Source organism: Vitis riparia, chromosome 15 (assembly GCF_004353265.1).
Source record: "Vitis riparia cultivar Riparia Gloire de Montpellier isolate 1030 chromosome 15, EGFV_Vit.rip_1.0, whole genome shotgun sequence".
In the NCBI taxonomy this organism is placed as follows: Eukaryota; Viridiplantae; Streptophyta; class Magnoliopsida; order Vitales; family Vitaceae; genus Vitis; species Vitis riparia.
In genome coordinates, this window is record NC_048445.1 from 8,428,797 (window position 1) to 8,442,791 (window position 13,995).

Here is a 13,995-nt window from a genome sequence, read left to right on the forward strand (position 1 = left end):
ATTCTTCACCTAAAACGAGCAGACTGGCACCATGCTCTTGCCTGACTGTGAAGTAACTGTTAACTTGATAGAAAGTTAATTGGACTAAAGTTGTTATTGGTAAGTTACGAGCATCCTCAAGGACATCATTAAAAACTTCAGACATGTTAGTTGTCATAATTTCATATCTCCACCCACCATCATGTGAGAGTGCCCATTTTTCAAGAGGAATATGCTCCAACCAATTTCTAGCCTCGACATTTATCCGACCAATTGTATCCATATGAGAAATAATTTTTTGAACTTTACTCTCCATAGGAACCCTACACATGAAATCCTTTAAAGTCTTATATTTGAACTTTGAGTTGAAGTTACTCATTAAATAACGTATGCAAAATCTATAATAAGCATTTGGCTTAGCCCATCTCGAATATGTTTCATTTACAGTAGCTATAAAACTGGGATGATGATCAGAGATCAAACATAAGCCTTTCCTTTATGTTACTCCAACTCTGATACATGTCAAAAACCAATTCCAACTATTTGTATTATCTCCTTCTGTAATGGCAAATGCAAGTGGGAACAATTGGTTATTACCATCATAACCCATAGCAATCAATAAAGTCCATTTATATTTTCCATACAAATGTGTCCTATCAATACTAAGAATTGGTCGACAGTGAGTAAACCCTTTAATAGATGGAGCAAATGCCCAAAAAACACATTGAAAATTTTTCTTCATTCGGGTTATTTCCAAGAACCATTTTGGAATACACAATACATCCAGGATTTGACTGCTCCAAAGCAAGGAAGAAGTGAGACAACTTTGCATAAGGCTTGTACCAATCACCAAATAATCGAGTCATTGCTTTTCTTTTTGCCTTCATTGTTTTTTTTATAAGAAATTTGGTAGCCAAATTTTTCGACAACAACAGTTTGACTTGCTGCAACTGTAATGGTAATTTCTACATCCACCAATGTTTCAATATATTCAAATACAAAGCTAGAATCCAACTGAGAATGATCCTGATTTATACATGGATTGACACATCTAAGAGGACCTTTGTACTTTGTGATTTTAAACATACCCGTATCTTTCATCGTCATTGCCCTTAGTCGTCATTGACACTCTAGTGTTTTTTTACATTTAAGAACTAACACACTTGCATTTGATTTATAAACAGTAAAATTTTGGTACAACTTTATGGAAAACATCTTCACAACATGTTGCAAATATGATTTTGAGGGAAATATTTGGCCAATTGATAAGTCCTCATCAACATTTCCTAAAGTTGGATTTTTCCATGGAGTCCAATCACTTACAACACAATTAATTGCCTCATCCATATTTAAAAATTGTTGTGTAGGTGGCATATGGTATGAAATGGGTGCAAATGTTGTCTCTAGGTTGTCATTAGAGATATTAACTTGGGAGTCATGTGGAGAGGCAACTGGTGATGTTGTTTCAACCTTAGGATTATTAGACCTATCACCAATTTCTAGGTTCACATATCTTGTGCTTTCACATTCCACAACTTGTTGGACTATCACCAAATCAATATTTTCTCTTTGACAACAATTTTCATCATCATTAGATAAACGAATCTCATCTATATTGATTGCATCATCTCTGTCATCTTCCTTATCTCTTTCATTTTCGTTATCAACATCAGTATCACTTGTCGACAACCGTGTCAAATGGCCCATTTCATTACTCAAATGATAGTGATTGGGAGTTTGCTCGATGAATAATTGAACTAAAGACATTCCATACTTCGATGACATTGCTAGCATACGTGCAACTGTCTGATCATTTCTAACCACTAATGGTTGAAATTTGTTCATTTCAGTTGGATGTCGACATTTCAAGACCAACTAATAGTGTATGTCAACACCAATGATATCATATATCATGTTCAACAACACCACAAAGGTCGTATGAATGGGCACATCTATAGGTTCAACCTCTACATTATTTCCAATATATCTCAAATCCGTTTCTATCCTCAAAATTGGTCCATTCCAATAACATAACACTTCTACCGTGGAATCGATCATAATTGCTTTCATATAGATAATAACAAATGGTTATTATATAAAAAAATAATATTTATTCAAGTAAAAAATAATACTTTACAGTCAATGATTCATAAAAGACAAGAATAAACCAAATAAATATTGAAATGTAACAAAGCTTCATGTCTAAATACCAAGTTCAACTCAAATGAAAGCAATTTATAAGCAAATAAGTGTATAAGTAAAGAGTAGGATGATATTATGAATTAATATAATAATATTAATAAATATTTCAAAATGAAGAACTCATAGAGATGAAGAACTCATGGCAACAAATTCACATCTCATTTTATAGTCAAAAAATAAAATAAAATAGCATAGGGTTTAGGTTCAATTTCTTTTATTGATTTTTAAATAAAATCATGAGTATGTCTTAAATGACCTAAATAATGGCAATAAATTGTAGCATTGGTCATAATACTAAACATCAATATGGGCATTATGACCCTTGTCTAGAATGGTAGCATATTCGAAATGAATAAGAATTATTTCATCATTCCCTAAATACTAGCTTCTACCTAACGGTTTCTCCATTGATGATTTGTACAACCACATGAAAAATAAAAAATAAAAGGCTACTAAGGAAGTTTCCTGAGTTCCAATAACATATATCACATTTAAAAAGACAAGTCAACTAACTTTATTCTATAGTTCTTAAAAATTGTTTTCAATTGTTTTTAAGAACAAATTTATGTTCGAGAATTGAAATATGAAATACAATTTGCTCAACTTATTTTTCGTAAAATTACTACATACTTATATACAATACAAAAATTTATCAAATATTTTTAGAAAACTATCTAATGGTAATACTCTTGTTTGGATGTTGACAAACTGTTGAGCTTACTACCATGTTTATTATTGCGTAATTTGACGCATTTTATTTTATTTTTTAGTCCAATAAAATATTTTACTTGTGTTTGGGTTACAAACACATTTAGTTTATTTTTCTAATTTGATAATTAGGATGAGATTAATTTTTAATATTTTATTGATAAAATTAAATTAATATTTTTCTATTTAAAATAAATATATGTTAAATATGTTAATTTTTTTACAACTAAAAACAAAATTCATAATTAATAGAATGAAGCATGAGATTATGACAACTTAATGACTTATTACATTACTTCTTTATTTCTTTTCCCAATTCAAAGTACAAGATTAAGCTTCCAGATTTCACTTAATTTTTAATTGGATTTTCAAATTTTATTTTTTATTTATTTTCCAACATTTTCCAAACCTTTCTTTTTTAGGTGTTAAACCAATTTCCAAATTTTATGTCTCTATTTTTTATTGCATTTCACATGAAAATGATAGATGAATTAAATATTATTTTATTGTTGGGATTTCAAAGAGCATTTAAACTTCAATTAGGTATGATATTGATACCTAGTGAATGGCATGGATTTTTGCTTTTACTGAGAGGATATTCATAAAAGTGGTGATGGAGCACTGACGAAAACGGAGAAGACCATTGACCAAAGAGACTGATGGAATGATGGGAGTGAAAGAGAATGGTCGCCCTCCTCCTGAAGACCAACCAACCTTCATGGAGAAATGAAATGAAAAAAACCTATTTTCTTATTCTTTCTTATTTTAATTTTCCCCATAAAATTTCATTTTCCATGAAACTTCAACAAACATCAGGAACCTTATCTCTTATTGCTGAAAAAATAATACTCTTGCTTGGATGCTAGTAAAACATTTTAGAAAACTATTTATAACCCAAACTCTTGATTTATGGGTCTTGTCTACATTTTAAGGGCTTGAATCTTTGGATGATAACAAACCATTTTTGCTAAAATAGCAGTGAATGACGTAAATAAAAGAGAAAAACAAAAACAATGGGAAAAAAAAATTCTGAAAACCGAGATTACGAGATAGGAAAAAAAATGGGAAAGTGCCAAAAACTTTACATAAAACAAGCCAAAAAGAAGATTGGGACCAACCTCGACCTTGATGCTTTATAGCTCCAACAATGTCTTTCTCACAGTGGCCCACTGGTGGGGCTAGTGTTTGAAGAGAAAAATTGAACAGAGAACAAGATGGGAAGAAAATGGGAAAGTAAACTAAAATAGCATAAAAAAATGGTTTTTATACTTATGTGGACAGATGTGGGCTACTTTGAACAATAGTTTTGGAAAAAGCCCAGTTTTAATATTAAGTTTGTGAAAAAGCCTATTTTGGCCCAAAACTCCAATTAAAAGGTGTATGATAAAATTTCATTTTTATTTTTATTTTATTTATCTTATTTAAATACAAAAACATGTGCAAATATTATGTAGAAAATATTTTTAACAAGAAATTATGAAAAAAAAAATATCATAATCAAAAGTTATAAAAAGTATGTCAAATATGTCAAATCTCCATTTTCGGAAGTTAAATGGGAAATTAGAAAATTACAAAAAAAACCCGAAATTATGTATATAATTCTTAATTCCTTTTAATTATATTGTATGATTGGAAGTTATAAAATTTGTATAACAAAAAACTATATAATAAATATTTTATAGCCTAAAACTATATACAAATTTGCATATTTTTGTTATGATAAAATATATAAAATAGAATGTATAACTAGAAATTATATCAAAAAAATTTTCATAGCCAAAAGCTATATGAGTTATATTTTCTATGCTCAAACTAGAAACTTGAAAACATTGATATTTTAATTTTATACAGCCAAAATTTTTATGGAAAATTTCTCATAAGCAAAAGATATGAAAATTTTCTATTGATGATTATTTCATAGTAGAACCTATGTAGACAATTTCTAAAATTTTGTTGTTTAACTAAATTTATACAAACCAAAATTGTTAATCAACAATTTTATAGCTAGAAACTATATAGAGAATTTCTATCTGTGGTATAATTGGAAGTTATACAAAACTAAATTGTTAATTAATAATTTTGTAGAATGTTATAGCCAAAAGCTATATAGAGAATATTTCATAGTCTGGTATGTAAAATTTTCATTTTATTGTAATAACAATATTCATAGCTAAAAGGTATGACAAATTTATTCTTTTATTTTTATTATTTATTTAATGTTGTCCAATTGTTATGTTAATTTCTTGAGTTTATAATAATTATTTTACTTTATGATAATATAAAAATAATTTTTATCTGGATCAACCTATGCAGAGAAGGAAAGTATATATTTCTATATATTTTTATAATTAGAAGCTAAATAATAATAATTTTGGTAGCATGGAGCTACATAATAATAATAATTTGTATACTATTATAGTCTAAAGTTATATAAAACAATTACTTTACTTATTCTTATAGCCCAAAGCTAAATAGATTTTTTTTTTTTTTTGTATATTCTTATAGTTCAAAACTATATATATATATATATAATCTTATATAAAATAATATAAGGAATAAATGAGAATTCATCAAGATATGTAGTATTATCAACAATATGTCATGAATTTGAAAAATCTTATATTTGTAGTGCTATCAATTCATTAAGATTATATCTTCAATCTTTGGGTGATCCTCTTATCATATGATCAATTGACATATTGTAACTCTAAGGAGCATATGTCAAATTCCACTAAAGGAATTATTGCAATAATAGATTTCATGATCACATGTCTTTTGGATCACCTAAAGAGACACGTTGTTTCAATCCCGTGAGATATCATGGTGTTTCTATTGAAAATACTTATTGTCATAAGCTTTCATCAACAATGACCTAATCTATAGATATATATGACTACATTAAGATCTCACTCATAAGTCAAAGCCTTTAGTTGATTTCAATACAAATTTGATATCCTCTCAAGATTGAGAGTACATGCAATATAGTAGCTTGGTGAATCATGACAACCCAATAACCTTATGTCATGATTTATCATAAGTCCTATCCAATGTGTAACCATACACAATGTTGAACTTACTATGAGAAACTGATCCCAACATCCAAGATAAGTCATCCCTTTAATTAGGAGATAGTGTACTACATCTCTACTAGATTGCCCAAATGCATGAATCAACTATGAACTACTTATCATCTTATAAGGAACCCATGACTTATATATTTTGTGTAACTCCTAATGCAACCAAATCATGTAGAATGCAAGTGATATAAACCTAAATACTCAAACCAATATCAATGTATACAAAGGATGGATAAGTGGAAGCTCAAGTGTAACTTTATCACATCATGTCTTATTTTTAAGGGCTCTATCCAAACAATTCATGAATCTTTTAAAGCATTGGATTTTTTACTTCCTAAGCTTGGAATTGATATGTGGATTTGCTCTAAAATGATTTCAAGAAGTACTCCAAAATTCACTTTAAAATTAGGATGAGCTTTATAAAATCTTCAACCATCTTACAACTTTTCTCAAATCTTGCTTAGAGTTTCTGCATAACTTCATATTCTCTAAATAGCTTCATAGGATCCATCACTATGTATCAAACTCATGACTGATCCTTTTTGGCTTTTCTTAGCTCTTCTCATCTTTCTCAAGTCTCGAGTCCCTTTTCAAGTATATTTGACTCTCTCATTGTCATGACTTAAAAATGCCCTTGCAAATTGTATTCTTTTTATCCTTTAAACATGAGATTTAGCTAAATAAAAATGTTAGATCCATGGTTAGGGTCTTAATAATAATTCAAGTTAAGTTAAGGAAGTTGAGCCTTTATAATGCATAATTCATTTCATTTTATGTGTCCTTAGAACACAAATTTTGGCTCATATCATCCCCCTTAGATAATTTAAATTCATTCCTTAATGTCTCTTAACTCTCCTTTATTGGGTATTTCCACTTAAATCTCATATGTTTAAATTTGGTGTCCCCTCATAGTATTCTTCTTGAGACTTTTTCCTCCAACCCAAAATTTCATCAATCTTTAACTCAAAATAAGAAGAAAACTTACTATTTTTTTTTATGTGTTTTGGAAATCTCTTTCTATATCGCTCAATAGGGCAACTTGTGGGTTTTCACCTAATGTGCTAGGTATTGAGAACTTTCACAGGCCACTAACCCCTCAAGTGTCATCCTAACTTAAGTTAGAATAAGGTAGAATTTCCACACATGATTGTTTAAATTTTTTCAAGACTGAGTTCCACTTATGTGACAAGCAAGATATCAGTGAGTCTTAACTAGTTAGTGTTGGGCACTAGAACTTGAAGACACAAGGTTGTTACCCCCTTAGATAATTTCTCAAGATTCCAATGCTCTTTATTATGATTATAAGTATGTCCAATTAGTCTTCTAACTGTATATGCTATATTAGGTCTAGCATTATTGGCAATATACAATAGAGACAACCTTATTATTTGAGAGTATTTCATTTGTGATATTGGTTCTTCAAAGTTTTTCCTTCGATGCATATTGGAATCATAAGGTGTGGATACTTGTTTACCATCAAAATAGTTAAACTTTCTTAACATCTTTTCAATGATACTTTATTAATCCAAAATTATCTCCTTATTTTTTCTTGAAACTCTTATTCTTAATATTAAATGTGCCTCCCTTAAATCCTTTGTCTCAAAGTTCTTAGATAATTAAGCTTTCATGTCTTTTGCCATTTCCATGTTACTTTCAAAATTAGAATGTCATCCACATACAATCAAAGTATGATATATTTCTCCAAGTCTATTTTGTAATACACACATTTATCGTGATAATTGATCTTAAACCCATAATCTAAGATGACCTTATCAAACTTTTTATGCTACTATTTAGAAGCTTGCTTAAGACTATGTAATCACGTTACTAGTTTACATATTTTATGCTCTATTTTTTTTTTAATCTTAAAACCTTCAAGTTATTCCATGTATATTTATTTCACCAAGTCACCATTCAAAAAAGTGGTCTTCATATTCATATGATATATTATTAAATTATGAATCAATGCTATGAGTGTTAAAATTCTAATAGCTCTTTAGTTACTTGTCTAACTTTATATTTATCTATACTTCTATAAGGTTTTAGTTTCTTTTTAAATACTCACTCCCATAAAACAACTTTACTTCTAGGAAATAAATTAGATAATAAACAAATGTTATTTTAAATTATTGATTCAAATTCACTATTGTTGGTTTTTTTCAAAAAGGTGCGTCTATAGAAGTCATAACATATTGATAAATCATTGGGTCCCTTTCTACTAAGAAGTATGAAAGTCTTCTCCAAAGTTCCTTTCTAGTCTTTTTCTTTTACTTTTTTTAGGTTCAATATTCAGTCCCAATTCTAAGTTTAAGAAAGTGATTGGAGCTCAAATATGTGTTCGAAAGGTATATATATGGAATGAATTATACAATATAAAGGTTTAACTCACCACATTCAACTCAATTTTTTACTAAAATCTCAAACATGATCTAACATATATCTTGAGCTAAATCTCAGGTTTAAATGATGAAAAGATGCAAGTTGGCAGGGTCATTTTTAGCCATGGTAGAGTAAGAGGATAAACATGCTTACAGGGAGTTGTAAGACTTGTGCAACATGATAAGATCTTCAGAAAATATAAATAGAGAAATAGATATCATGAAAGGTAGGAAATTAAGGTTATGGAAAGAGTTAAAGGATAAGAAAAAAAACATAAGAAAGAAGGTTGGAAGCCATAACTTAAAGTTTACACATGAGAATTGGAATTCAAAATTTGACAACAATACATACCTTGACTTTGAAGTGAATTTTGTAGTATTTTTTAGATCATTTTGAAGCAAGCTAAATATCGTTTCAAAGCTCCAAAAGCTACGAGTATAATGCTTTAAACAATTTGTGAATCAAAGTTGAAATAAGAAAGTTATAACCGATTGAAGTTAATTGGGTAAAATAACTATTGAATTCGAATTGGAACTAACAAGCTCAAAATCGATTCAAATTTCTTAAAATTTTGAATCACCTATTATTGACTTGAGAAAACTAACTTCCCAAATGGACAACAAAGAATCCTATATCAATTTCTGTTGGAGTAGAAAGTGTCAAATTCATAAAAGATCTCATAAACTCAGAATCTTCTACCTGATGATTTTTTTTTTTTTAATCTTAAGATAGAGGGGTGGAAACCTTTGGGAGAGTTGGTGGCTATGCTTCTCTTTTTCTCTAAGTGAACAAGAAAAAAAGACTAAAACCCTACCCCCTAAAGGGATATTTATAGGCTTCTAAGAGGCTTAAGTGACTTAAGCCCATCTTAGGTTTGTGTTATTACTTAAACTAGCCTACATGGGTCCTAATTGATTAATTAATCAAATTAGATTCCAATCAATTAATTGACCCAATCTACTAAGATCGTTCACTAACTCTTATGTAACATTACGTATCTACCAAAATGTTTTATGCACATAAATGAACTAAGAACACAACTAACTATCATATACAATCTCACCATGGAAAATAAGCTCAATCAAGGATCACTAGAACCTATAAGTAAATACTAGTTCCCTTATAATTCAATTTGAAAGTTGACTCAATATCCCATTATAAAGAGTCAACTACACTTTCGTATCTTATATATATATATATATATATATATATATATATATATATATATATATATATATATATATATATATATATATATATATATATATATATAAGTGTCATATACAATATCACAATGGAAACTAAGCTCAAGCAAGGACCATATGAACCTATAAGTAAATACTAGTTCCCTTATAATTCAATTTTAAAGTTGACTCAATATCTCATTATATATATAGCTCCCTTATATATACCTTATAAATACTAGCTACCTCAAATGGATTGCCTAAATCTATAAACCGACTATAAAGAAATCATCTACTTGCGAAAAAACCATAACTTGGATTTTCTATGCATCTCTTAATGAACCTAAGTTATAAACAATGCAAAAGATGTCAGACCAAAATACTCATTAGATATATAATGCATGGAATAAGATGGATAAAAAAAGGGAAATTGAAATCTTATTATAAAATAATAAATCCAAATAAATGTTACATCATGTCATGCTTTTAAAGGCTCTATTTCAACACTTCTCCCCCACTTTCCTCTATATTATATATATGAAGGTGTGGTTCTTTCTTTCAAGTACACCATTTGATTAAGGTGAGTAAGGGGGTGTACTTTCATGTATAATTCCATTTTATTCACAAAATAAGTTTAGTTTTGTTAAAGTAAATTCACCTCCTCTATCATACCTAAATATTTTAATCTTCTTTTCTATAGTTGGTTTTCGATTTGTATATCTTGAAATTTTCCTATACTTCATCCTCAATTTTAATGAGATATGTATGATGATACTTAGAATAATCATCTATGAATGTTAAAAGTATTTATTTCTAACTCTAGTAGAAGGTCGGTTTGAGTCACACACATCACTATATATTAGTCTAGCAACTTAGTATTTCTTACTAGAAGTATGAAAGGTTTTCTTGGTTGTTTTGGTTACACACATGTTTGACATTTAAATTTAAAGTCTATTTTTATTTTAGAAATTAAATTAGCATTCATCAATCTTTTCAATATTTCAAAGCTTACACTTCCTAGTCCATTATGCCATTAATTGTTAGATTCGACATTGACAACATAGGAAGAAGCTTCATTAACTTTATCCACAAATTATACATTTAATTTGAATAAACCCTCACAAACATAAACTTTTTAACAAAAACAATGTTCTTAGTTACTGCAACCTTATTCAACTCCATAACTACTTTGTAGCCTTGTTGGACTAGAAATGATACATTAAAGTCCTTCTCACTTTAAGAGTATGTTGCAATTCCATAAAAGTCAAGATCTTCCTACATGTTATCTTCAAGTTTACTTGTCCAATTTGTAGCACATGTGCAATAAAGTCATTTCCTAGAGTCATACTTCCTCCACCGGTGATATGGTATGCTTTAAAATATGCATGATCAATACATACATAGATATTAGCTCCAAAATTAACTACTAGTCTTTATTATGATAGACAAAATCAATCAAAGATGGATTAAGATTATACTTAATAGAAGGTTCACTTGAGTTCTCACCATCCATCAAATATTAATTTAAGCTCTTAGGCCTTGTTTGTTGTTGTTAAGATTGTATTCCTTGGTATTTTATAATAGCAATCACGATTTATATGATTGGTGCTTTTGCACACAAAGCAAACCCTCTTTCTATTATCTCTATACTTCACATAATTGGGTTTATGGTTTGGTTGGTGAAAGGTAAGTTTGGTTATTTTGGTGATGGTTTTTTATGATTATTATTTTTCATACCATTTCTTTTATAATTCTTTCCCTTGGTATGAAATTGATTCTTAGACTTTAATATATTATAGGACTCTATTGACCTTTGACTTCATTCCATTTCTTACTTTACATTTGACCAACAATTTTCTTCAATTCTTGGTGAATCAGCTACTTGAGTTAATGCTAATTCTTTTTTCTCGTCTCTAAGAGATTGGAGTGAGTTAGACCATGAAGGAAGAGGTTTATCTATAAGGAAAGCTAGTTGCGTCTTTTATCTCTACAACTCTTAAAAGCTTTTGAAAATACTTGAATTTGGTTATTAACGAGTCTTTTCATCCATTATAATAAACTTGTTGAAATTATTGTACAATAATTTCAAACCATTCTATACTCACATGGACCATACCATATCAAACTTTTAAAACATTTCAAAGGTCTTTATCATTAGTGGTAGTATGATATACGTAATAAAGATGGTTTAAGAGAGCACTAAGAATCCAACTATGACAATGATAATTTATTTGTTTTAGTGCCAAGAAGGATGGAGGTTAGTATCATTTCTCTCATCTAAAGTAGAAGTAAATTCTAGGATAGTTAACTAATATCTCATTTGCTTTTGTCATCTCCTAAAGTGAGATCCATTAAATTTTTTTAGGTCTAACACTATCGATTTCTTCAAAGGTAGCCATTTTGATAATTGTGATTTTGTAATTTATTTTTGTTTTTTAAGGGCAAATAATTACTTTGCAAGCATAAAAATATATGTCAAATAACAAATCAACAAATTCAAAGTTGTTTCAGTAATAAAAGTTGTTATCACAATTTCAAAGAAAAATTTATCAACCGTATAAAATAAATTACAACTGCAAAAATTATTTCAATAATTAATCAAACAATTTAATAATTAATATTTAAATAAGATTACTTTAGCAAATTATTCAAATAATTTTTAAAATGAAATATTTTTCAAGAGTTTAAATTTAATATATAATAATATTTAAATTATTTGCTAGCACTATATTAAATATAATAAGCATCCAAATTAATCAATCAAATATAAGTGGAGAAAATTCCAACAAATATAATGGGAAAAATATCTAACAAATAAAACATCTTTTTAGCAAATGACATATAAATTTACCAAGTCAAGTTTAATTCCAAATATTGATTCTATAACTTGATTTTTATTCTCTCAAATTTCAAAAGAATAATAATAATAATAAATAATTAGCTTTATAAGTTGCACTATAAAGGTAAAATTTATGAATTTTCGAAACCTATTTAAAAGTCAAAATTCTTTATAAATAAAGAACATACAGATATATTTTATAAGATTTTTTTTTCACTTAAAAGAAATAAGTGCTTTAATTGTTGTTGAAGGTAAATGTATTATATTGTTTTCTTATTTGTTTTTCTCTAATTTTTTTGGACAAAATTTTAGTGAAACCTTACAAGTGGATGGAACAAATTGTGAATATGTAAATAAAATAATTGAAATATAGTTAAGAAGAATTGACCTGGTTTGATGAGGGATATGGTCACACATTGTCCAAAAGTCGTTATCACCTCCTTAGTTATTGTAAAAACTAATGATAGTCGTTTTAAGATACAACTTTGAAGGACATTTACTTCTTTTAGATTCACCTTTGTTAGATGTCGATTCATAAGAATACCGACCTCTTCTAATTTGTCACGATTGTCTAAAATGAAAGACAACTTTTTTGTTTTTCTCAAATACCTTTTTTGAAAGATAACATCTTCTGAGGATTGGACAAGAACTAAGGGGTCCAAGGTCCTGCTTGGGATTGGGGGAGGTAGGGTGCTCTCTCGACTTGTTCAAACTCCTAGATTAGACAAGGTTGCTATTCTTGACCAAAGTCAGGAATATAGTAAGTATTTCATACAGATAAACCATATTCAAGGGGTCCATAATACAGTCTTAAGAGCTCCCTGAACACCTATCTAACCAACCCCCTTATCGTAGAACGAGGGTAGAGTTTTCGGTTCTACCTCACATTTGAAGGGATAATAATGTATTTTTTATGGACGTGTGCATAGAAAAACTATGAAGACTCAAATGTAAAATAATAGAACTATGGAATACTAAATATTATAGGATATGTTGAAAAAGAAAATGACATATATGATATGTTTTGATGATTTCAAAGGTAAATGAAAATTAACTTTTATGGAGTTAAAGATAGTCATCATCCGAACAATTAAGTTTCATAGAAACTCATAATATCCAATTCAATGATCGAGGAAGTGAATAATACCAAAAAGATAAATCCTTCATTTTCACAAAAGGAAAATTTAAAGCTTTTATGTTTATATTTTATTATTACTATTATTTTCATTTTTTTGATTTTATTTCTATAAGTATATAATAGTTGAAAAAACAATAATAAAAAAAATATAGAGTAAAAAACAACTATTGTTAAAAAAATTTGAATAAAAAATAAAAATTAAAACTCTAATTCAACTTTAAAAATTGACTTTCAAAAATGTGGGAAATTTTGGACTTTAATCTAGGTTCTTTTGGTGATTTTACATTGTTAATTTTTTTTTTTGTAGAATTTTTAAAAGAGGGTGGATATAGAAATTTTTTTATTTGATAATAATGCATATATTGGCCTGTTTGGCATAGAGTTTTTCTCTTTAATTAAGGTTTAAAGTTGAAGTCATAATTTAAAAATGACAAGAAGAATTAATTTCGTTGAGAAGCGAATCCAAACAGGGATTACGTATTTACATAT